This window comes from Eulemur rufifrons, chromosome 30, assembly GCF_041146395.1.
Source record: "Eulemur rufifrons isolate Redbay chromosome 30, OSU_ERuf_1, whole genome shotgun sequence".
In the NCBI taxonomy this organism is placed as follows: Eukaryota; Metazoa; Chordata; class Mammalia; order Primates; family Lemuridae; genus Eulemur; species Eulemur rufifrons.
Genome location: NC_091012.1, coordinates 95,976,743 through 96,003,631, shown reverse-complemented (window position 1 = coordinate 96,003,631; position 26,889 = coordinate 95,976,743). Strand labels below are relative to the sequence as shown.

Below are 26,889 nucleotides of genomic sequence, written 5' to 3'. Positions count from 1 at the left end.
ATTACGGATTTCTTGACTCTCCACACAAATGGTAGCGTATCTATACATGTTGTTCTGCATCCTGCTTTTTAAAGTTAAATTATTCTGTATCAGGACAAAGAAATCCATCTCATACTTGTCAATGATTGCATAGTACTCTATCATATAGACATCCCATATTTATTTAATGAGCCCCTTGGTAAACATCTAGATTGCTTACAAACTACACTGCAATGAATCTCCTTGTATGTCTAGCATTGTATACATGTGCAAGTATTTGTATAAGATAAATTACCACACGTGGAATTGAGTCAAAGGGTTTGCACATTTAAAATGTTGATAGATATAGACAAAATGCCCACGTTGGTGGTTGTTATCAGTTTATATTCTCACAGGCCATGTCTGAGAAATGCCTATTTCTTTACATCATTGCTAATACAGTACTTACAAACCTTTTCTTTTATGCCAATCTGATAGGTGAAAAATGTTATAGCACAGTTTGATTTTGCTTTCCTCTGATCATGAGTGAGGTTATAAGCATCTTTCATACATTTAAAAGCCACTTGCATTTCCTTTTGTATGAAATGTTCTATTCCTGTACTTTTTCTCTGAGTTTTTGGTTTTATTCATATTGACCTCTAGGAGCTTACTAAACACTAAGGAAATTAACTCTTTGTGATAAGAGTTACAAATATTTATTGTACCATTTTGCCTTCTGTTTCCATGCAGAAAATTTGAATTTTATACAAACAAATTTACCCATTTTTCCATGGCTTCTGGATTCTATGTCATTGTTCGAAAGATTATTAAAAATGTATGCAATATTTTTTCTCCTAATACCCTTTTTCCCTTCAGTCATTGAGCCATATGAATTTTTTTTTTTTTGAGACAGGATCTCACTCTGTCTCCCAGACTAGAGTGAAGTGGCATCATCATAGCTCACTGCAAACTCAAACTCCTGGGCCCAAGAGATCCTCTTGCTTTTGCCTCCCTCTTATCTCTGACTCCCGAATAGCTGGAACTAGAGGCACGTACCATGACACCCAGCCAATTTTTCTTTTGTTTTCTTTTTTTTTTTTAATTTTTTTGTAGAGACCTGGTCTCACTTTTGCTCAGGCTGGTCTCAAACTCCTGAGCTTGTGATTATCGTGCCTCGGCCTCTAAACTTAGAGAGAAAACTCTCTAAGTTTTCTCATCTGTAAAGTGGAAGATCATTTACCTAACAGGGTTGTTGTAGGGATTGCAAGAGATAACTGAAGGGAAGATGCTCTGTAAATGGCCAACACCACACAGTTGAAAGGATTATTATGGAAGCTGAATATCTGGAGGAAAAATTGATGTCATTCCACTTAAGGCAATAGGTGAAAGAAGAGATACAGTTTTATTTTCTTAGCAAAGATCAGAATAAGCAGCTCTGGCCCCTAAAGAAAGGGTATCCTGTCAAAATTAAGGAAAACTGGGGTCAATTCTAACAGGTAGCACAGTGCTATGACCTGGAAGACACTCAACAAACATTAATGTTTGTGATAAGGAGCTTGTAAGGATTAAGGTGTGTGTATGTGCGTGTGGTCCGGAAGGGATATAAAGACAAAACCCCAGAAGGAGCCAAGTGGAGACAGATAGGTGGGGTGGGGGGAGTCTGAGGGTAGAGGGACTGGGGTAGTGAGTCAGGGAAGAGAGAAGCAGGAATTGGGGTTCACTGAAAGAACAGGTGAGAATTTTTGTTACCATGTATTTACTATGCAATAAGCACCAAATCATATCCTATTTCAGGTAAAGGACTTGGGAGGTCATCTACTGCTATTTCCCATTTTATAGATTTTGAAAATGATTTCAATAAGCATTATAGATCTCATAATATGTTAAAAATATTCACAGCTCTGGTTTTAACAGTTGGGTCTCCAGCAATTCCTAAGCAAGCACATTCACACTCCCTTGGCCTGCACTGGTGGGAAGAAAAGGAGGCAGCCAGCACAGGGAGGGGGGAGGGGAGAGCAGTGTGCAGAAACCCAGCTTCTGAGCTGCGGATGGAGGCAGCAGGTGGCCAGGGCAGGGGTGGGGGTGGGGGCTGGGCAGGGTTGGAGAGCAGGATAAGTAGCTCAGGCCGCTCAGCAAGGAGCCACTTGGGATCTACCCTGAGCTTTCAAGCAAGGGAAGCTGTGGCTGGTGAGCAGCAGGGCAGCGCTGGGGGACCAGAGCCACGTGTCTGGGAGACTGCCTAGGCTATTTGTCATGGGGAAGACTCAGTGGTCAGGTTTGGGGCTGCTACTCTGGGCCAGTATCCTGTTGCTGGCTATGCCCGGAGGAGTCAGGCCTTATGGCGAGTTTTGCCACAGCTGGATTGACAGTGCCCAGCTATTGCATGAGGGCTTCGAGTGCCCAAGGGAACATGATTATCCCACTGCCATCTTCTGCTGTGGGAACTGTTCTGTGCGCTACTGCTGTGACACCCTCGCGGCTCGGCTGGATCAGGGAGTGTGTCCAGAGGACGTGCCCTGGGACTCCAATGAGTTCACGCTTCCACCTCCAGAAGGTAATCCCGGGTCTGATGGCGGAGCAGAGGGGAGTTGATACGGGTTGTGGGTTGGGGAGGGATATGTCCCCTTTCTACTGGGTTTATGTATCTGTGCCAGAGGAATTCAAAGTAGGTGGAATGGTAGATGGAGAGTCAGACAACTTGTGTTGGAACCCCAGTCCTACCACATCCCAACTGTGTGACTTTAGGTCAGGCATTTTGCTTCTCAGAAGCTGCTTCCTCATAAGCCTGCTCCTTTCATCAGGTTGGGAGGGGGCTGTGAGGAAATCACATGGTTCCTATAAAATACAAGTTTTTATTTATTTTTTTTAATACCTGAGTGGAGTGGGCTTCAGGGTGGTCTTGAACCCAGCAACCTTGACCTACTTTGAAAAATTAGACCCCAAGACCCTTTGCCTCATAAATTTGCTTTCAAATTTAAATGCTTGTCAGGCAGGGTTTTGGAGTTCTCTGATTGTACACCCTCACCTGAGCTCTTGGGGAGGCCTTGGACTGCCTGGGCTAGGGGAAACCATTATTCATGAGAAACCCCTCACCAGGCTTCCTGACTGGTCTCAGTTTGAGATAGAAAAGTATCATTTATTTGTCTGTCTAACAAATATTTATGAAGCACCCACTCTGTGCCAGATAGCAGAGACCTCGTGCTGAAAAACATTGCCCTTTCCCCCACTCCAAGGATCTGTGGGTGAAGGGAGGATTGTGGGAATTGGGACAGGGACAAGATATGGAGGAGAGGGTTATCTGACCCTTCTTCCCACAAAGCAAATTTTAAGATAATTTTTATCAATTGGACAATTGTTTGGTGCTCTTGAGCATATCTTGGGGTCCCCTGCCTGGCCTACACACTCCTATTTGTCTCCCATGCCCCCAAATAGACTGAAAGTCCTAGGATGCCTGCAAAGCAGTTCTCCCCAGTCCCCAAACCCAAGGATGCCCTGGAAGCTATGCATTCCTTTGGGCCTAGGATGTCCTTAGCCAGGAAAATTAAGTACCCATAGAGGTGGTGGTGGTGGTAGGGGTTCTCAGTGTCAGATTTCCTCCAACCCAACGTGTGCTCTGTGTAGTGGCTTCACTGCTCAAGTCCCCAGATCTTAGGGCTTAGGGCTGCCCAAAAAAGTATTGGAAAGGACCAGCAGGCCTGGGAGGATACTAGACCACAGCCATGAGTGGCCTTGTGTAAACCAGTTCTAACCCTGCCTTGCAGGATGGGTGAGGGCTGAGGGGGCAACACCAGACATTATGCCTCGCACATACATATATTTTAAATCTAGATGATAATGTCTCCCTTGTCACTCTGGTGCCCCCCTCCCAGAGGGTCTACTATAAACTGCCTGCCTAGCTGGCTGAGCTCCCATTCCAGGGTCCCTTCTGAAGTGCAAGAAGATCCCTCCTGTAACCCACAAAGCAGAGCAGAGGTGCTCACTTAGACCCCTGCAGAGCTTGCCCCACCACTCCTCTAGGCAGAAGTACTAAGAAGTCCTGCCTGTTTTCCCTCTCAGACCCTACCTCTTCCAGAATGTACCCTTTCTTCTTTTACTCCCCTCCCCATCTTTTTGTCCTTTTGCCTGGAACTTCCATTACCTCTATTGTCTCTCAAGAGTCAGGAAGTCACAGCGATTAAGAGCTGGAGTCAGAACTGAATTTAAATCCTGTCTCTTGCTGTTTAGCAACTGGTTCACCTGGGCAAGTTACTTTATCTTTGAGCCTCGGTTTATTCATTTGCAAAATAAGGCTACTGTGAGGATTAAATGAACGCATGCAAAATGCTTAGCACAGCATCTGGCATTCAATAAGTGCTAAATAAATGGTATTGCCTTTCCTTGAAATTCCTGGTTAAATTCTGGCCCTTCCAAGAAGCCAGAATGAAACTCATTCTTCTCAAAATTCCCAAACTTCTAGTACGTGTTTGTCAGAGTCACCTTTCTAGTCGTCAGCTGCTTCTTTACTTGTCTCCACTAGACTGAGGCAGAGATAGCGTCTTAATCATCTTTGCATTTCCTGCAATAGGGAGGAGCACAGTGCCTGGCATAAATATACTCAGGAAATATTGATCAGATTTGTCTTGCCTCCCACGAAAAGACAGTCACTTGTCCCATTTCTTCATGGCCTTTCTCTCAGTTGTCATAACTTTCTTTGATGGTGTAAGCTAGAGGTATTTCTCTCCAAGGCTGAAATATTTCCTGATGGCATTTTTGGAACAATGGCAGGCAGTAAAAATGAGATTGCTTTGGGGAAGAGTGCCTGCTTGGTGCCACTTAGATAATACTATGCCAATATCTGCCATGTCTCAAAACAGTCTTGCCCTGGAGTCCAGACACTTTGAGGCTTTAAAAAGGGTATACAGATATTGCTCTTGGAATGTTGGGCTGACAAAACCACCTCATGTAAGAATATGGAGCTTTATAGTTTCTGAAGAACTTTTATCATCACTAGTTCATGTGGTACTCACATTTGCTGATAACTAGTAGGCCTCATATTTACTGATAACTAGTAAGTGTCTTAGCTTGGTGGCTTCCCCAATCCACCACAGCTGCCACAGACGTCTGGAATCTTTGCATGCTATCAGGGTTTTTTATTAAAGAGATTGCATTTGTACTCACTTCCAATTACCTCAACATGCTCAGGTGGCTTTTTATTTGTGTGTTTTGTGTTGTTATTTTTGTTTTTGTTCTGTTTTGCTTTATTTTTTTATTGTTTTTTTTTTTTTTTTGAGACCGTGTCTCACTTTGTCACTCTGGCCAGGGTGCAGTGGTGTCATCATAGCTCACTGCAACCTCAAACTCCTGGGCTCAAGCGATCCTCCTGCCTCAGCCTCCCAAGTAGCTGGGACTACAGACATGCTCCACCACCACTGCGCTCAGCTAATTTTTCTATTTTTTATAGAGACAAGGTCTTGCTCTAGCTCAGGCTGCTCTCGAACTCCTGACCCCAATTGATCCAACCTCCTCAGCCTCCCAGAGTGCTAAGATTACAAGCATGAGCCACCTCGCCTGGCCTGCTATGGTGGTTGTATGGGCCGGTAAACATATCTAATTCAAGGGTGGTGTGAGCAAGAGTAGGGTTTTTCATTCAATCTCCAAATGAACAAATTTGGATTTGAGTATCAGCTATACTGCTGACAAGCAGTGGAGACCATCAGCATTTCATTTGACCTCTCTGAATATCAACTTCTTCACTTATAAGATGGATATAATAGCAGTACCTGGGTTGTTGAAGGAATTAAGAGATGATGGGAAAAAATCAGAAACAAACCAAGTGTCTATTAGTAGTGTGAAGGTTAAATAAATAGGCCTGGCGCAGTGGCTTACGCCTGTAATCCTAGCACTCTGGGAGGCCGAGGCGGGTGGATTGTTTGAACTCAGGAGTTCGAGACCAGCCTGAGCAAGAGGGAGACTCCGTCTGTACCAAAAATAGAAAGAAATTATCTGGCCAAATAAAATATATATGTAGAAAAATTAGCCGGGCATGGTGGCGCATGCCTGTAGTCCCAGGTACTTGGGAGGCTGAGGCAGTAGGATCGTTTAAGCCCAGGAGTTTGAGTTTGCTGTGAGCTAGGCTGACGCCACGGCACTCACTCTAGCCCGGGCAACAAAGCGAGACTCTGTCTCAAAAAAAAAAAAAAAAAAAAAGGTTAAATAAATCATGACACAGAGACACAATGGCAGGCAGCCAAAAAAAAAGAACATTGAAGAAGTTCTCTATGAACTAATGATGAACTAATATGGAAAGATTTCCAGAATATAGTGTTTGGTAGAAGAAAGCAAGGTGCAAACCAGTATGTGCTACCTTTTGTGGAGTGGGTCAGATGTGAGAATATAGATTTGTATTTGCCTATGTTTACGCATAGGAACACTGGAGGGATACACAGGACATCAATAAAAAAAGTTACAAGGCTGGACACAGTAGCTCATGACTGTAATCCTAGCATTCTGAGAGGCCGAAGAGGGAGGATCACTTGAGGTCAGGAATTTGAGACCACCCTGAGCAACAGCAAGACCCCATCTCTACTAAAAATAGAAAAATTAGCTGGGCATGGTAGTGCACACCTGTAGTCCCAACTACTCTGGAGGCTGAGGCAGGACGATCACTTGAGCCCAGCAGTTGGAGGTTGCAGTGAGCTATGATGATGATGCCACTGCACACTGGCCCAGGAGACAGAGTGACACCCTGTCTCAAAAAAAAAAAAATAAGTGGTTATATTTGAGGGGCTTCAAGATGGTACTGTGTTAAGAGGGATGAAGGAAGGAATGAGATTTCTCAATAGCCTGTCATTGTTTATGATTTTTATTTTTTAACCATTTGAATGTATTTTCTAAAAAAAATACTTAGAAAACTATAAACATTGTGCTAGCAATAGCAACTTTTTTGTAGCTTCCTAAAACCATTATGCTCTTCTGCATTGTACTTTATACATTTTGTTTTCTTTGTTTAGAATGCTCCTCCTTTGCTTGTCCACCTTGCAAATTCCTAAATAAGAATTCTGTAGGAATTCTTAAAAACCCAGCTCTAGACAAAAACCTCACTTCACTGTCTTTCCCAATTTATGTTTTAGAGTAACTCTGCTTCTATCTTCACTAACTCTGATTTCTAATTTCACCATTTTCTTCCCATTGAAAGCTACACCTGTCCTCAGGGAACCACACCTTAACCATCTCAGATAGAGCTGCCCACTCACACACTCTGATATATCTTTGTACATGGACCTGGTTGTGGCATGATTGTAATTGGTTGTTTTCAAGTCATCTTCCCAACTGGACAGAGCTCCTTGCAGGACAGGACCCATGTCTCTGTCACGTCTGATCCTACAGTGGACCAGAGCATCAGACTAGCTATGATGGGTGAGACCCAGGCTCCAGAAAGCTCAGGCACGTGGGATATAGAAGCCTGCAGAGCCTCCCCAAGGGCAAACCCCAAATGTGAGCCTCACCCCTGAAAAGCTTATTCTTCTCTTCCCTACCGGTTATGGGTTTGCCATACAAAAATTGAGCCACACCCCAAAATCTCAGTTCCTGCACTATCTCTTGGGACAAGGATGACATACAAATCGGCTACCCCTTCCCAACAGTCTGTTAATAACCATTCTTGTAGTGGTGCCAAGTGAATATTTTCTGAGTGTGGAGAGTTCCAATGCTCTGTAATGAGATAAGCCCTTGTATTTTCCAAATGCTCAGTAAGTTTGAGGATTTTGATCTTGCTTCATTAAACCTTCATTTTTTCCAGACTAGAGTCTTCATATATTGAGTATGTCCTTTGATTGGTGGGCCATCACTGCTCTTCTCAAGACCTCCATTTGTCCAATTAAATCTCTCTTGGGGGATAGGGACAAGAACTGAGCATACTATTTCCAGGTTCAGTCACCACAGATTTTACGCAACAAGATTACCTTTAATTTTCCTTTTAACCTTTCATTTTCATTTTATTTAAAGTAAAAGATGAAAATCTAGACAGATTGGGAAAAAAATGTAATGACAACCCTGTGCTACTCTATTCAGGACACCCGACTTTGGCTCTGACCTTCTCGGTAGCCAAGACTAAAGGTAAAAGCCTTTCCTTTCCTTTTTCCCTATTCTTAGAAGTGAACACCCCATCTCAAGTACCCCAAAGATCAAGGGAAAAGATTCCTTACAATTACTTTACAGTTTATAAAAGTTTTCACACACTTTAGCTTCTTCAGTCCAGACAAAGCTATGAAGTAGATGCTGTCCCAGTTTTACTGAGGTATACGTTGCAGCTCAAAGACATTAACTGACTTGTCCAAGGCCACATAAGCTATAAGTTGCTCCGCCAGTGAGTAGGACCCAGGGCTTATAGCTGCTCATCTCAAGTCTTCTTTCCACTTACCATAGTGACTTTCAAAGGAACTACTATTGCCTTTTGGTATATGATACCCTTCCTGAGAGAGGTTCTGCATAGCGTTTGCTCTTTAGGGCTATAGGACAGATGCCTTCGGTCCGTAACAATGCTTTACCACTTTTCCTGGGTAATTACTGGTAAGCCATATCTCACTGTCCCATAAATATCGTTTGGATGACTTCCCTCTAAGCACTTGTATTACTCATGTCTACTTGCACCAAAATTCATTTCCCTTGACTCAAACGGCCTGAGAATTTCTTCTGTGGACATAGCATCTTCCTTCCTGGACAGGTTCAGTATAAGTTCCTGAAGAAAGGTGCCTGCATCGGGATATACTCTGGGATTGCCAAGGCTATAAAATGTCTTCCCTCTGCTGCACAGGTTGGCAGTGGACTCAGAAATGTGTAACTACCTAATTCTTTCTTCTCTTCATCCTAGGATCCGTCGACCTGACCTTAGTTATCGTGGGTTGCTCTCTTTTCACCATCTTCCTCTTGGGAGTCCTTGCTGGTGTTTGCTTCCTGTGCCTTCGGCGTCAGAGAAAGGATTAACCTGAAAACGCTGAACCTACTGTGTCAAGCTGTAATTCCACTCCCAGAAGAAATGCCTCACAAGGCCCACGGCTCCACTCCAAACCTGATGTCACCCCAGTCCTGCCTTTCACCACCCACGAATGCCCATGGTGCACCATCATTACCATCCCTACACCAGTCACTAGGCCTCTGCACTGGCCTGTTTGGGCCTCCCCGTATACCACCCTTATATCCCAGTGTAACTATTTTGCCCCTTCCTCCCCCGTTGGCTGGCAAAACTTCATATGGACCATCCTCTGGTCCATATCCCCCAGGAACGCTAGTCTGGGACCTCTTGCTGTATCCTAAAGCTCATTGTTCAGGATAGCACCAAGTAAATGGGAAAACAAAGCTCAAACCCAGTCATAAAGCTTAAAGGTGATTTTCTGCTTTCAAAAAAAAAAAAAGAGTTGTGTTTTGGATATATAAGTGTCTCTTCTGCCTGGTTTTTAATAACAGCACACTGTGACTGCTGTCATTGCTTTTTCATAAAGAGGAGGAGGCTTCACTTAGAAAGAGTGTGATTTAGCTGATCAGTTGGGAAAATTATATCTTCAGTGGGAATGATCTCATCAGTGCCAAGGTGGTCTTAAGGTTTCTGAATACATTAAAAAAAATATGGCTTATGTTTATATGTTGAGAAAAACTGATAAGAAGGCAGTATTTCACTTGTGCTGGTTAATGTTTACTGCAGTGTTAGCCATTTAAGCTCCCATTCTGGAGGCTGGCTACCTGTAAGATTAATGAGGAAGTCTGGGGCTTCAGCTCATTTTGAGAGCTGTGGGACTTTGAGTATCAGTGTGAAATACATACATACATGCATGCATACATACATACATATTTCCTCCTTTTTCAGAGCAGTATTAAATGGAGAACTTTAAAGACAGCTAGAGGTCAATGGGGACTGCACCTGCACCTCACAGGAGAAAGTAGGATTTCTAGAAAAGGAATGCAGGTTATGAAGTTTAAAGGCAGTGGGAAAGAATTCCTTGTCCCTTCCCCAGGGCTGAAGCCTGCTGATATTAATAGATGGTCTGACCTCTTAGATAATGAACCCAAAATACTTTGCAAAGATGTAAACGTGCAAAGCCTCCCCAGAGTAATCTCAATGGTTTAATATTCCAGTGTTCTTACAATTGCTAGTGAACAACTCCGACACCAGACCATCAGGTGGGGAGAGTTATTCGTAATTTACTCATGAATAGCTTCTTCTGGCCTTGCAGCCACTGAAGCCGGAATTAGAGACCTCAGGGACCCAGAAGTGATTGTAGGTTTAGTATAGATCAGATCTTTGGAATAATAAGAAAGGCCACTGCAGACACTGAATTTAAAGATGTCCATCGTATTCACCTCCTTAGATATTGATTTGCCTACCACCAGTTTGGTGATTTTGTCAGTAGTCCTTACCCAGGCTGATCAGTCACTTTCTTGTTCTATTATAGGCTTGGTTATCGGCTTTCCGTGTGTCCTTGGGCAAGTCACTTCACCATTCTGGGCCTCAGTTTCTCCTGCAGAATAGGAAGATGGACTAGATAGTGATGATCCTTCCCACCTCCATCTATGACAGTGCTTATTTCTCTTTCTCTTTTTAGAGATGGGGTCTGTGCTCTGTCACCCAGGCTGGAGTGCAGTGGCATGATCATAGCTCACTGTAACCTCAAATTCCTGGGATCAAATGATCCTCCTGCCTCAGCCTCCCAAGTAGCTGGGACTATAGGCACACACCAATATGCCCAGCTAATTTTTCTGTTTTTTGTGGGGACAGGGTCTCACTGAGGCTAGTGTCGAACTCCTAGCATCAAGTGATCTTCCCACCGCAGCCTCCCAAAGTGCTAGGATTACAGGAGTGAGCCACCGTGCCCAGCCAACAGTGGTTATATCTCATTGTACTTTAGTATAATCTGGGAACTTGGAAAAAATACAGATTAGATCTTACCCCAGTTCAGCTACATCTGAATAGGGGAGAAAATATATAAATTTTGTTTAAAATCTCTCTGTATGATGTAATATGCAGTTAGGGCTGAGAGCCACTGATTTCTGATCTGTGCCTTTCCATCTCAGACTAGATCTGATCCAACTTAGAAGCAGTCTCAAGGTAAGCGTATTTGTTTCGCATTGGTGCTGTAACAAATTACCCACAAATTAAGTGGCTTAAACTAACACAAATTTATTTGATAGTTCTGGAGGTCAGAAGTCAAAAATTAGTTTCACTGTGCTAAAATCAAGGTGTAAGCAGGGCCGGTCTCTTCTGGAGGTTCTGAGGGGAGAATCTCTTTTTATTTCAGCTTACGGTGGCTGCCTGTATTCATTGGCTTGTGAGCCCTTCTTCCATCTTCAAGTGCATCACTTCAGTCTCCACTTCTGTCTTCACATCACCTTCTCTGGCTCTGAATCCTCCTGCCTTCCTTTTATAAGGACCACTGTCATCATATCAGGCCCATGCAGGTGGTCTAGGAGGATCACCCCACTGCAAGATCCTTAATCACATCGGAAAGTTCCTTTTCCATGCAAGGTGACATATTACCAGGTCTCAAGGATTAGGACACGGACATATATATTGGGGGAGGAGGTGCGGCATTATAGAGTCTACCACAGAATTCTTCCATTGTTCCTACTGTATACACTGATTTAAGTGCCAGAGAAAATATTTGGTTCTAGCTTGGATTGTCTTGATAAGAGAAAAGCAGAAAGGGTATAAGAGTGAAATAAAAGAACACCTTCCATTTATGTAATGCTTTACTTTCACATCCATTACCTCCTCTGATCCTTACAATCAGCATAGGAGGTTGGTAGGATTAGCTGAGGCTGGGTGGAATGAAGTAAGATGTCCAAAGTAAGTGAAAGAGGTAGCATTTGGTATAGGGTTGCCAGATTTAACATATAAGAATACAGATAGCTGCTCAATTAAATTTTAATTTCAGATAAGTCACACATTTGTTTTAGTATACACATGTCCTACGTAATATTTGGAACATACTACAAAAGTATTCATTGTTTATCTGAAATTTAAATTTAACTGGGCATGCTGTATTTTACCTGGCAGCTCCCCCTTGCTGTGCTCACTCCATTATACTCCAGCTGTCTCTTGTTATTTCACGGTACCATCCTCTCGCTAGTACGACCATTACCAGTGGTATTTTAAAACATTCCTTTTTATATACTTTTATAATTTATGAAGCTCTTTGACACATATATTATTTACTTTGCTCTTCAGAATAAACTTCCTCCTCCAAGAGACAAGCAGAGCAGGAATTATGAATCTCCACTTACAGATAGGAGTCAAACCCGGGAAAGGTCACTGACTTGCCCATGGTCACCTGAACCCTAGATCTTTTGCTCTTTCCTCTTAACCTGGACTTGGGGCCCCGTGACATTCCACATTCTTCAAGATCTCAGTTCTTTCTCCCTTTCCCAGCTCCTTAAATTCCTCTCTTGAACACTTTACTCTCACCTCACATAGACCTTGCTGCCACGTCTATAAGATCAGACTTTTGTCCGAACCCCTGGCCTCCCAGGGCTAGGATGTTCTCATCCTAAGGCCTCCTTCCTGCAGGCTTCAGATCTCAGTGTGGTAATTCGGCCTTGCTGATCCTATGAACCAGCTGTTCTGCCTCTCACTTATGGAGATGGAGAGGTGGGGTGCCTGAGAAGTAATGACTTGGTTCACTCATTTGTACACAGAGGCTGCCTTGGTCCAGAAAAGAATTTGAGGAGATGAGTGAAGCAAATTGCTGAGAACTTGGAGGATAGAACCAACCCCCAGAGCTCTGAATCCTGGAATGACCGCCAGGATTCCTACTGTCTCTCCAGAAGATCCTATGTATGGACTATGATGGAATTGGCCACAGGGACTAGGCAGGCTGTACATCAGAGATACCCCTCTCTTCTTTTACAGGAAACTGAGGCCCAGGTAGGAAAGAGTCATATGTGTGAGAGGCAGAGCTAGAGCTGGATCTCAGTTTTTCCTAACTTCCAGTCCAGTTTACTTTCTGCCCACAGAGATGGGAAACTATTTTGTATTTTTTGTAACAATCTCTTGCTTCGATGACAGTACTAGACACTCTGAAGGACACACTCTTCTCATTCTCTTAGTCTTATTGTAGAATGGGAAAGTCCACTGATTTAGCCAGAGGCCAGAATTTAGCTGCTAAGAGGCCCACTCCTAGCAGAAGTACCAGCAATCTAGGCTTGTTCCTGTTGGATCCGGTTCCCTTTGGCCCCAGGAACAGAGAGGCAGAGTCACTGAGGCTGCAAAAAGGCAAAGGAGTTTATTAACTAGCCCCGGGACAGGGTCCAAATTCCAGAGCACCAACGCAGTGGCCTCTCCAGGAACTAGGACCCCGCCCTGGGGTAAAGATTAGGCTTTTATACTTTTCTGTATGCTAGTTTTCACACGACACGTTATTCTGCACATAACACGTTAGTCTGCACATGACATACCAGTCTGTACACGACACACTAGTCTGCACACAACACACTAGTCTGTACTTTATCCCCCTTCAGTTTATTTGTTCCTTTTGTTTAGAAGTGGCTGATCACGTTGGCTTTAGGTTTGTTGACTCTAAGTTTCGGACTTTTTGCACTGGCGCCAGTTGTAGTTAACATCATCCAGGGGAAGAGGAGGGTCTCCGACGGGGGAGGGGGGCTGTTGTTGCATACCTTCTAGTTTTTGGTTACAAGCGATACTGGGAACACATGCCCTGCACAAGCTATTCATGCGCTGATCATGTCTTGCTCTTCTTATTTACTTAGTTGGTTGGAGGGCACCTGGATTCTCCAGTCCTTTATCAGAAAGCAACTTGCAGTTACCTCCCCGGGGCTTTGTTTTCCTTTACTTTAGTGAAGCCTGCCATGGCTCCACTTACGCTAAGCACCAAGCCAGCAAGCCATATATACAGAAGCAGAACTAGGCTTCTCACATCCAGAAAGCCTAGCCTATCATGGAGTTACCTTTGTTCTTATCTCTGTTTTTCATTCTGATTAACTATATTTATTAAACAACTAAAAGCAAGCATAGTCACAGAAGCGAATAGCATCAGTTAGAATCAAAGAGAGCACACATTTTCCTACTATCAATTCCTGTTCTTCATTCCCAACTGTGTCTGTCCCTGAATTTGAACTGAAAACAGTTTAGTGATTCCCTCCCTCCTTTCCTAACAAGATACCCCACCACAATCTCCCACCCCACCCAGAAGAAAACAGAAGAGGCTGGGGTAGGCTTCCAAGCTGTTCATATTAATAGATCCTGGCCTGGAGCATTTTATGCTAAGATACCTTCCTCGTTTATATCTCTCTCAGTCAAATGTAAGAAGCAGCACTCAGCAAATCTGGTTGAATCACTGGAGGCCTATTTTACTGGGGTGTTTAAGAAGGAAGCCTACTTCTTTCATTCCCTGCCTCTTTCTTTCTTTCTTTCTTTCTTTCCTTCTTTCAAAACAAAGTCTCACTCTGTCACTTTTGGCTAGAGTTCAGTGGCATCATCATGGCTCAATGCAACCTCAAACTCCTGGGCTCAAGTGATCCTCTTGCTTCAGCCTCCCAAGTAGCTGGGACTCCAGGGGCATGCCACCATGCCCAGCTAATTTTTCTATTTTTTTTCTTTTAGTAGAGACGGGGTCTCACTCTTCCTCAGGCTGGTCTTGAACTCCTGAGCTCAAGGGATGTTCTCACCTTGGCCTCCCAGGGTGCTAGGATTACAGGTGAGAGCCACCACTCTGGGCCCACTCCCTGCCCCTTTCTACCTCTCCTCTAGACACAATGAAGGGCCTTTCACTGGCATCTCTGCTAATGAAGTGAGGTCCCTGGGTGCAGGATTCTAATAGGGGTTGAACACTGTACAAGGCAATGGTTTTGGACTTACATGCAGGAGGCAATCGAGAATACCAAACAGAGTTTGATCAAGTGCTACATGGTATAGTACAGACTACGAACACAGTGGAGGTAGCCAGAAATGCTAAAGAAAAAACTATTCTGTCAAAATGGCAAGGAAAATTTTATTTAGGACTCTTTTATATAGGGCTATCATGATAGGTGTCAAAACTTTCCCAATATAAGAGAAAGATCAGGCTGAACTTCAAATGCAGCAGGGACAAGTGGAGATTTATGGCCAACAAGAAGAATGAAGAAGTCAGTGGATGGAACATTACTAAAAGGAGATAACAAGGTTAAGGGGAGTTCTTGGTAAACCTGACAAAACGGAATTCTTGCTGAAGGCAGGTCAGGGTGATCAGATATCAAGGGTGGGGGATTCTCTCTAAGCTAATCTAGCAGGATTCTTGCTACAACTGGACTAGACAGGCAGAAGATAGGGCCAAGGACAACGCTAAGTTGAAAATAAGGCTCAGAGGAGCCTAACTAAAGTTTGGCAAGAATAGAGTCTTTGTCAGAATCAAGTTAGTCCCAGGAGAATAGCAATGATCTGACTACAGCACTCAACATGGGGCCTGTAGGTACTTGATGGCGATTAATTGATTAGGGTCACACAGCTGCTTGGCTCTACCAAGTTCCACCTCTGGAAAGCAGGGGTCTTAATATTTTGTAAAAATCTGCAAATTCCTTGGCAATAGTAATAATGTCTTATGCTGATCAATATTTTTAATTCTTCTAAGGTTCTCTTTTTGCAGGCATACCATACCTTGGACTTAGAAAATTTCAGAGGTGGATGTGCCCTTGTAAGTCAGCTCTAGTGTAATAACAACAGTAATAATTATAATAATAGCAGATAACATTTACTGAGGGCTTACTCCAACTGAGGCATCTTGTTAAAAGCTTTATATGCAGTATCTCAATGAATCCTCACCTCAAAGCTACAAATGGGTACTATCTTATTATTTCACAGATGAGAAAATAGATTCAGAGAGGTTAAGCAATTTGTCAAAGGTCACACAACTGGTAAGTGACCAAGCCTGGATGTGAACTCAGGTTTGTGTGACACTTTCTCAGCTACTACTCTCATTTTCCAGGACAGAGAGCCTGACCCTAGGGATAAGAAGTGACTTTTCAAAAGCACAGACAAATTGGGCAATCAAGTTGGGACTAGAACCCAGAAATCTTGGCTCCTAGTTCAATGGGCCTCCCTATAGCATCTACCCTGCCTCACCAGTTTGCTGACAGCAAGGTAGACTGGAAAGTATGAGAGATTGAGTCCTGACTGTCTTATGTACTGGCTGTTTGTGACCTTGAGTTAGTCACTTAACTTGGCTTAACCTCGATTGATTTCCTCATTTGTAAAATGAAAATCAGAATTCCTGCCCTGACTTGGGAAGCTGTTATGAGAATCGAATGAGATAATGAATATGAAAATTCCTTATACATAGCAAAAGGCTATACACCGTAGAGGGCAATTTTACAGTGAAGAGCACCCAGTGAACACTCCATGTCATCTATTCTCAGTAAGTCCTCATTGGAGAGCTATTGCTAACAATGACAACTGAAACCTTACTCGGAGGCCTGGCTCCAGTCCAAGTAAAGGGAACAGTAATTGCCAGATACTCCTCCCTTTCCTCGGCTCTAGAAGACTAATTTGAATGAACATTGCTTTAAAGGAAGATGGGCAGAAAGAAAGAAACAATGTAAGGTCCGTGAAATAGAGGATGTTCCCTCAGGGAGAGTGGTAGAATCAATACAAACTACTATTGTACACACAATCCCAATAAGAAATAGCACTGCCCACAAGCCTGATTTGGTGATGCAGTTGAAGACAATGGATTTACTAGATCGAAAAAGGAATCTGAATAGGGAGTGGAGATTAACTTCCTTCAGCTCTTTGCATTCTTAAAGTTTCTAAGAGCAGCCAGAAAACAACTTGCATGCTAACTCACCTTGCCCTCCCAAGAAGATGAATGTTTACCGTTGGGCTCTTAATCTCCAAGGGTTCCCCCTCCCCCAACAAGAGTTTACCAGGAAGAAGACTAGAGACAGTAGGGAGGTTTTGCAAAAACTGATTGCAGTGATTTGCAGATGCAGTCTCCTGAGGAGGGTGCAAGAAAAATTTCCCCTTAATAAGAAAAACAAAGAAAGAAAGAAAGAAAGAAAGGTCATCTGTGGCTACAAGTAAACACAGTCCCCAGTTTCAGGCCTAGTTTTCAATTAAGAGAAATAAAGGTGGTTTCCTTAATTTTTCTGCTTCATTCCCACAGAGTTTCTACTTTCCAAACTCATCGCTGACTAGAGACTGCATTTGCAGAACTCTCAGGCCATGCACGCTGCTGAAAGAACTGTTAAAGTCCCAAGCTATGAGATTTGGGGCTTCTGGCAAAAGAATCTCACAGGTGCTTAGGGGCACTTAGTTTACAAATTACTTGAAATTCTCTCCTTTGATTCTCCTTAAACTTCAGAGACATTGGGCAAAGCAGGTATTATTCATATTTCACTAATGAGGAAGTAGGTCCTGGGGAGTGATTTGTCAAGCATCTCAGAGTGATTAAGAGGCAGAGACAATCCAGGTGTTCTGACTCCCAGCTGGGGACTTTCCACAAAATATCATAGCTACCTAATCTAACAAGCCTCCTCGCTGCTCAGTAATCTCAGAGATCCCAAGCATGCTCTCTAGGAGGTAGTGCCAGTGACTTCCCCCGAAGTGTTATTTTTATGTTTCTGGGGACAGTGTCTCACCCCAAAGGAATCATCTGAATGGTGTGTTTTCAGGTTCTCTGTAGCCAGGTTAGGGAGGAATCTGAGGAGTCCAGGGGCCTTTTTGGCTCCAGAAAAGGCCTCAACCTACGGGCCCAGGTAAGATCAGCCATTCTTATGGTACGAAGCAGGCTGTGAAACCTCTGGTCTGGCTTTAGTATCTGCAGAGATTGGAGAGTGTTCTGAGATGAACCAGGACGTGAAGATTCCATTTCTGTCACCACTGAGGATTCATTTTGGTTTCTTCTTTGGTAATAAATGATTACATCCAGCACAGGCCATTTCCTAGGGCCAGTGATCTGGAAAGGTCCTTAGAGCCCTTTGGCTCTAGCTCTATTCACTGTACAGGTGGTAAAAACAGAAGCCCATCCAGGGCACAAGGCTTAGGAGGCACAGGTGATAAAAAGAGTGAGTGTGGTCCTGGTGAAGTGGCTCATGCCTGTAATCCTAGCACTCTGGGAGGCCGAGGCCAGTGGAATGTTTGAGCTCAGGAGTTTGAGGCCAGCCTGAGCAAGAGCAAGACCCCGTCTCTACTAAAAATAGAAAGAAAGTATACAGATGACTAAAAATATATATAGAAAAAATTAACCAGGCATGATGTCACATGCCTGTAGTCCCAGCTACTGGGGAGGCTTAGGCAGGAGGATTGCTTGAACCCAGGAGTTTGAGGTTGCTGTGAGCTAGGCTGACACCATGGCACTCTAGCCTGGGCAACAGAGTGAGACTCTGTCTCAAAATAAATAAATAAATAAATAAAAAAGAGTGAGTGTGAGGGTTGGGAGCAAGGTTTGCTATATCTGATAAAGGAGTGATAGGGAGAGTGGTCACCTGGGATTCAGCATTGCCTGTAATAGTGAAAAAGTTGGTAAGCACACACTTCAGTCTCTAGGAACACCAAAGAATGTTTAAAACAAGCATTACAGATGATAAGCTATCATCTTTATTTATAAAGGGTGGCAGTGTTTATTTAATTCTGAATATATGTCTGTCAAATGAATGAATACGTACACAGTGACTGCTCAATACCGACTGACTGATGTGAACAGTGGTGGAGGTAGCTAGTCAACACCCTTTGCTCTTAGACTGTTAGAGCTAGAAAGAACCTTAGAAACCATCCAATCACTTTTCCATTCTCCATTTTATAAATGGGGAAACTGAGGCATAGAAAGAGGCAGTGATTTGCATACAATCATATAGCCAGATAGTGGCAGAGCTAGTACTCTAGTCTTCTGACTATAAAACCAACACTTTCCGTTCCATATCACATCATTTGACAAAGTCTCAGAGAAGGTAAGTGTCTGGCCTAAAGTCACACAGCTCAGCAGTGCTAAAGCCAGGACTAAATACCAAGTCTTCTGATTCTCAGGCCACAATCTTTCCACTCCTCTGGAAGAACAATGATAATAACAACAATAAGAATGGAAATTGTAGGCCAGGCACAGTTGCTCACACCTGTAATCCTACACTCTGGGAGGCCAAGGCAGGAGGATCACTTGAGGCCAGGAGTTCAAGATCAGCCTGAGCAACAACAAGACCCCATTGAAGAACAGAAATTGATAGTAGGAAAATGTGTGCTCTCTTTGATTGTAACTGATGCTTTTCGATTCTGTGACTATGCTTGCTTTTAATTGTTTGATAAATAGAGTTAATCAGAATGAAAAACAGGGATAAGAGCAAAGGTAACTCCATGATAGGCTAGGCTTCCTGGATGTGAGAAGCCTAGTCCTGGTTCTGTATATATGGCTTGCTGGCTTGGTGCTGTAGAGCAGGAAGGAAAACAGGAGTAACTCCATGACAGACTGGACCTCTTAGGAAAGGCCTAAGTTTTGGTTTCCCCAACGCAGGCCCTCCCCCTCCCCGGAATGCCGCTGGTAACAACTGAGGGCCCTGGCTTGGAAACTGGCCAATTAGGAGCCAAAGCCCCGGCTTGGAAACTGGCCAATCAGGAGCCAAAGCTATCGGCCACTTTTGAGGGAACAAATGAACTAAAACGGGGGTGGGGGGGTGTGCCCGAAACATGTAACCTATCGATAAGTATAAAAGCTTTGTTTCCACCCCAGGGCGGGGTCCGGGCTCGTGGAGAGACCACTGCGCTGGTGCTCTGAGCCTTGGACCCTAGCCTAGGCTAGAAAATAAACTCCTTTGTCTGTTGCAGCCTTGGTGACTCTGCCTATCTGTTCCTGGGACTGAGGGAAACCGGTTCTTACAGTGCTTAGCGTAAGTGGAGCCATGGCAGGCTTCACTAAAGTAAAGGAAAACAAAGCCCCGGGGAAGTAACCGCAAATTATTTCCTGATAAAGGGCTGGAGAGTCCAGGTGCCTTCCAACCAACTAAGTAGATAAGAAGAGCAAGACATGATCAGCACATGAACGGCTTGTGCAGGGCGTGTGTTCCCAGTATCGCCTGTAACCAAAAACTAGAAGGTATGCAACAACAGCCCCCCTTCCCCGTCGGAGACCCTCCTCTTCCCCTGGATGACGTTAACTACAACTGGCGCCAGCGCAAAAAGTCCCAAGCTTAGAGTCAACAAAACAGGAGCCAACGCGATCAGCCACTTCTAAAAAAAAGGGACAAATAAACTAAGGGGGGGATGAAGTACAGACTAGTATGTCGTGTGCAGACTAACGTGTTGTGTGCAGAATAACGTGTCGTGTGAAGACTAGCATATAGAAAAGTATAAAAGCTTAACCTTTACCCCAGGGTGAGTTCCTAGTTCCTGGAGAGGCCACTGCTTGGTGCTCTGGAATTTGGACCCTGGCCCGGGCTAGTCAATAAACTCCTTTGCCTTTTTGCAGCCTCAGTGACTCTGCCTCTCTGTTCCTGGGGCCAAGGGGAACCGAATATAACACCATCATTACAAAAAATAGAAAAATTAGCCATGCATAGTGATGCCACTGCACTTTAGCCAGGGTGACAGAGTGAGACTTTGTCTTAAAAAAAAACAAGAATGGAAATGCTACCTATTATTTATTGGGTACTTACTATGTGCCAGGCATTGTGAAAAGTATAGTCTTTTTAAGCCTCGGAATAACCTTATGAGGTACACAGTACTACAGCCTCCATTTTATAGATGAAGAAATTGAGATTTTTGAGAGGCTAATTTTTCTGAATCATAGCTGGGATTCATACCCAGATCTGACTCCAAAGCCTCTGTTCTTAACCACTATGCTCTATTGCCTCTCAATAGATACCAGGCAAATCAAGCCAGAGGTTAGTTCTAAAGACCTTATGGGGGCTCTAAAATAAATGTCTGGGTTTGCAGAATCAATTTTTTTAAAGTAAGTTCTTTGGGTGGATATTAATGTCATGCATTTTCCTGTTAGAGAACTTGAAAAACATAAAAAAGTATAGAAAAAAGAAAATAAAAATCACCATAATCCTACCACCCTGACTTAATATGTTGGTGTATTTTTTCCCCATATTGTGATAGAACCAAACTTTCTATAGCCTGAATCCTATGATTCAAAAGAAATATGTGGTCAATCTATAGAATCTGTGAGGTAAAAGAATCTTCCGAAATACATTCCAAAGGGCTGGCCAGTCTTCAAATTGCCCATATTAGTTCCTGTGGAAGTCCGTACACTTTGCTACCCCCAGATCATAAACACTGGTTTATCAACTGTAAGCAATCTTACTGACTATCAAATGCAGTGCTTCTAAACGTATATTCCATAGAACGCTCATCTTCCAAGATACTCTGAGAGAAGGAAGTTCTATGGTTGAATAAGATTGGAAAATGCGACACACTAAGCTCTCTCACTGAGATTGATGTTGATCAAAGTTCTTCAGGAAAGAAACCTGTTGAGGCAGAATTTTTCCATGTTTCTTTCATGCTGGAACCCTTTTTCTACAAAACGCCTATAGTATCTAATATCACTTTGGAAAAGGCTGATCTAATTAAGATGACCAACCATCCAGTCTGCCTGGTACTGAGAGGGTCACCATGATGTGGGGTTTTAAAACTGTAAAAGTCCTGGGCAAACAGGGACAAATTGGTCAGCGTAGATCTAATGTAAACTTCCTCTCCTTATCTCCCATTTTACAGACAAAGAAATTAAAATCTAGAGAGGAAAAGGAAATTTTTGATAGCTATCCAGCATCAAAATTAGAATTTAAACCCAGAACTCATGGATCCATGGCAGTAATCTTTATATACTTAACTAGGCGAAGAGTTGTAGGGGAGAGTAAAAATAAGGCATCTGATAAACTTATTCATGACTATTTCTTTGAGATAGTAGCCCTGCTAAATGTGAGTTAGGCATTAAGACCTACAAGATGGATGTCCCCTGCACTGGACTGTCACTGAGTGATGCCTACAGGAGGAAAACAGGGCTGCCCGTGGCCCAAGTATGAGGCTGGTGGAAAGCTAGTCGTCAGCAGTTTCTCCTGTCTGATCTTCTTTTGCTGGCATTTGCTCAAGCTCAATTAAAGAGTGAAGAGTTTTACGTTTGATTTGGACTTCTGCCTGGCAATTGTGGAATGTGTTTTTAGTAGGCTGACTTTTCTATTCCCTGAGCAGATGACATCCTATTTTCCCTTTCCTCAAACCCCCCGCAAATCTTTACCCCCTCAATTTCAGCTGATGACCTTGCCTCATACTTGATTTAGAAAATGGAAGCCATATAAAGCAAACTTTTCTCCCTCCTGCAACACCCTACTGCCTCTTCAGCCATATTTTCTGCCTTCTCTTATGCTACAATGTAAGAAGGTCTTAGCTCTTAGCAAATACCACTTGTTCTCTGGATCCCATCTCTTCTTGTTCCCTTTTGTATCCCCAGCGTATAGTACACAGGGCCACACACATAGCAGACAAGCACTGAACATTTGACAAAGGAGTAAATTTGTGAGTGAATGAGTGAGACATTTCTCTCTCTGGATTTCAGTTTCTCTTATCTGCAAGAGGAATTTCAAAGAGGTGCCTTGGGTTGGGTGAGAAGGCTTTCCCTGCTGTTTCAGAATAGTTCTGTTTTTATCTGTTTTACATATAAAAATTCCACATCAGGCCTCTTTTTGAAAAAAGGATTCTGTGCCCCACCACCCAAAAAGACTTTGAAAACTACAAGATCCGTTAATTCAAAAGGTCCTTTTCAGTTTCAAATGATGGATCTTGAAATCTGTTGGTGGTTCTTTCAGTTGGTCAAGTAACATTTAGCAAGACCTTTGGGTATGAAATGTGAATAAGAACGTTACTGAGGTTTCAGTCTTTATTTCCAAGACCTACACCCTTAGAACCCAGACTTCTAAAGTATAAAGATAAATTAAAAAATTATATGCTCACATTCTAAAAACTCTTCACTTTACAAAAAAGATTGACAGCACTTTGAAATGATAATCCCCACTACTGAACTTCAAATATAATTTAACATAAATTAATTCTCACCCTATTTTTATTTACCTGATTATAGCTGACTGAGATCCACCACTGTCCTTTAAGATATTTGATCCTCTGGGCTTTCAAATGTCTACACAAATTATGAAATAGTTTTACCCCACTGCTTATTACAAATAGCAACTAGCAAGGGATGGTGCAAACAGATGCTCTCTGAAGACTGGCTCATGGCTTGCCCCACATCCCATTTTGTAGCACCTCTGGTATGCAGTTGGGAGCCATTATATAGGCAGCCTAGGGAGTCTTACAAATGCATACTTTTCAGCTTTGCCCACAGGCAAAGTCTTGTGACTTTGGAATGACGCATTCTTGACTTCTCGATTTTCCGTTTTTCTCTGTCCCTCTTGTTTTGAGGGGTGCATTTCCTGCTTTAGAGATTATTTACTAAGAAGCAGCATGAAAGTGATATTTAATTTCCATCTATTTATACAGTTTCCTCAGTTTGGAGCTTATGAAGTCCTCTCTCCCCCCGCCCCCATATATACCGTTTATCAAGAATGGAGAATCTAGCCAGTGAGTTACAAAATATGGAAAAGTGCATGTGTGTGTCTGTGTTATGGACTGATTTGTGTTCCCTCAAAATTCATATGTTGAAATCCTAACCCCTGAGTTCCACCGGGAGTGGGAGCAGAGAGTGGACCTCAAAGAGCCCCGAGCAGCCCCACAGCCGCCAGCCTAGTTACCATGACACATCGGGCAGAACCGCAGCTGCTGCAGCCGGCCCCAGTCACCATAACCGCAACCATGAGGCCCAGACCCAGCAGCCGCCCGGGGCCCCACCTACTCTGCCGCCCCCGCCCTCACCCTCAGCGCTGCGCCTACGCCAAGCCCGGCACCTCAGCCAGTGGCCCAGAAAGCAGTGGCTTGGGCGCCGCCTGCCGGCGGGGACAAGAAAATCATCACAAGGAAGGTTTTGGGAAGGGTAAAATGGTTCATTATAAGAAACAGATATGGTTACCTCTACAGGAATGACACCAAGGAAGATGTATTTGTACACCAGATTGCCATAAAAAGGAATGACCCCAGGAAGTACCTTCACAGTGTAGGATACGGAGAGACTGTGGAGTTTGACGTTGTTGAAGGAGAAAAGGGTGTGGAGGCAGCAAACCTTACAGGCCGTGGTGGAATTCCAGTTCAAGGCAGTAAAAATGCAGCAGACCATAACCATTATATATGCTATCCACATCGCAAGGGTCCTCCACGCAATTAGCAGCATAGTGAGAGTGGGCAAAAGAACGAGGGATCAGAGAGTGCTCCTGAAGGCCAGGCCCAACAACGCCACCGCCCCTAAGGCAGGCAAAAGTTCCCACTTTACTACATGCGGAGACCCTGTGGGCGTCCACCACAGTATTCCCACCCTCCTGTGCAGGGAGAAGTGGACGCTGACAACCAGGGTGCAGGAAAACAAGGTAGACCACTAAGACAGAATATGTATCAGGGTTATATTCCACAATTCCACAGAGCCTTCCTTGTCAAAGCCTGTCCAGAGAGGACGGCAATGATAAAGAGGATCAAGGAAATGAGACCCAAGATCAGCAGCCGCCTCAACGTTGGTACCACCACAACTTCACTTACCAACACACAGATGCCCAGAAAACCCTAAACCAAAACATGGCAAAGAGAGAAAAGCAGCCGATCCACCAGCTGAGAACTCGTCTGCTCCCTAACCTGAGCAGGGCAGGGCTGGGCAAATGCTGGCTTACCATCTCTACCATCCTCCAATGTAGTCATCCAACATCAAGAAATGAATATGAAATTCCAGCAATAAGAAATGAACAAGAGGCCGGGCGCGGTGGCTCACGCCTGTAATCCTAGCACTCTGGGAGGCCGAGGTGGGTGGATCGTTTGAGCTCAGGAGTTCGAGACCAGCCTGAGCAAGAGCGAGACCCCATCTCTACTAAAAATAGAAAGAAATCATATGGACAGCTAAAAATATATATATCGAAAAAATTAGCCGGGCATGGTGGTGCATGCCTGTAGTCCCAACTACTCGGGAGGCTGAGTCAGGAGGATCCCTTGAGCTCAGGAGTTTGAGGTTGCTGTGAGCTAGGCTGACGCCACGGCACTCACTCTAGCCTGGGCAACAAAGTGAGACTCTGTCTCAAAAAAAAAAAAAAAAGAAATGAACAAGAGATTGGAGCTGAAGACTCTAAGTGCTTGCTTTTTGCCTGTTGACCAGATAACTAGAAGTATCTGCATTATGCATACAGCATAGTGTTTTTATTATTTTTACCTAAGGACATCTTTTTTGTTAATAACAAACTTTTTTTTAAAAGTCTGCTTTTTCTCAATATGCCTTTAAAGGTTTTTAAATTGTTTTATATCTGGTCAAGTTGAGATTTTTAAGAACTTCACTTTTAATTTGTAATAAAAGTTTACAACTTGATTTTTTCAAAAAAGTCAACAAACTGCAATCACTTGTTCATAAAGGTCTTAAAAAAAAAAGAAATCCTAACCCCCAAGGTGATGGTATTAGGAGGTGGGGCCTTTAGTAGGTGATTTAGCACAGCCCTCATGAATGGGATTAGTGCCCTTATAAAAGAGACCCTGGGGAACTCTCTCACCCCTTCCACCATGTGAGGATACAGCAAGGAGACAGTGTCTATGCATCAAGAAGCAGGCCCTCACCAGACACCAAATCTACCAGCAGCTTGATCTAGGGCTCTCAGCCTCCAGAACTGTGAGAAATAAATGCTTGCTGTTTAAGCCACCCAGTGTATGGGATTTTTGTTACAGCAACCTAAATGGATCAGGTGTGTGAATGTGGATGACGTGTATGTAAAGAAACTGTGTGGGAATGGTGGGGTGAGGGGAGGAAGGAGATTCTCTCTCTCTCTGTCAACTTAGCTAAGAAAGGGATATTTTCACCACACCTAATCTGCATTATTTATTCTTCTAACAAGCACTTCATGGATAAAGAAATATTCATCAAAATGATACTTTTTACAACCCTGCGTCTTTGATCATACTGTTCCACAAGCCTGGAATGCCTTCTCCTCTTCCAACCCTGTCCACTTGGCAATCGCCTATTCATTCTTTAAAGCTTAGGTTCAAATATCATTTTTCTGAAGTGCTTCCTTAGAACTCCCATCTTTACCTCAAGTAGAATGAATTGTTCTTTTGTCTAAATTCTCATAACATTTTTAAAATACTTCTCCTACAGTATGTACCATATTGCATTGCTGGATTTGCTTACACATCCATATTCCCTACTAGACTAAGAGTTTGCTGAGCATAGTGACTGAGTTACCAGTGTGCATGTCCATGTTTGGTGCATGGTAGACCTCAATAAGTGTTTGTTGAATGAATGAATGATCCCTCTTACCTCAGTTCCTGCTAAATGTTCCCTCCTCAGTGAGGCTTTCCCTGACAACCCTATCTAAAATAGCAACCCTAGTTACTCACTATCTATCCCATTAACTTCTTTCCTTTGTCTTCATAGCAGTAATCATTAATATTATATATATATTTCCTATTTTTTATTAGCTGTCTCCTTCACTCCATGAGAGCAGAGACCTTCTTTGGTCATTCTTGAATTCCTAGTACCTGGAACAGGGTCAGACCCATAGGAGGCACATATTTTTGATAAATGAATGAATCTTAATGTTCCATCTCTAAAGGACATAGCGGGTGTTTAATGAACATATGTGAACTACCTTATAAGACTGCTATGAGGATCAAATAGTTCAATATTTGAGAAACTTTTTGTGTGGACTCTTAAAGTGCCACAGAAATGTAATAATTACTAATGTTAACACAATAATCTTTTTAGGCCGGGCGCGGTGGCTCACGCCTGTAATCCTAGCACTCTGGGAGGCCGAGGCGGGTGGATTGCTCAAGGTCAGGAGTTCGAGACCAGCCTGAGCGAGACCCCGTCTCTACTAAAAATAGAAAGACATTATATGGACAACTAAAAATCTATATAGAAA

General features: G+C 43.4%; 1 pseudogene; it reads left to right on the top strand.

Moving 5' to 3' along the window:
* Window positions 1–2,211: 2,211 nt before the first annotated feature.
* Window positions 2,212–24,687, top strand: LOC138378981 (Y-box-binding protein 1 pseudogene; annotated as a pseudogene).
* The last annotated feature ends 2,202 nt before the right edge of the window (window positions 24,688–26,889 follow it).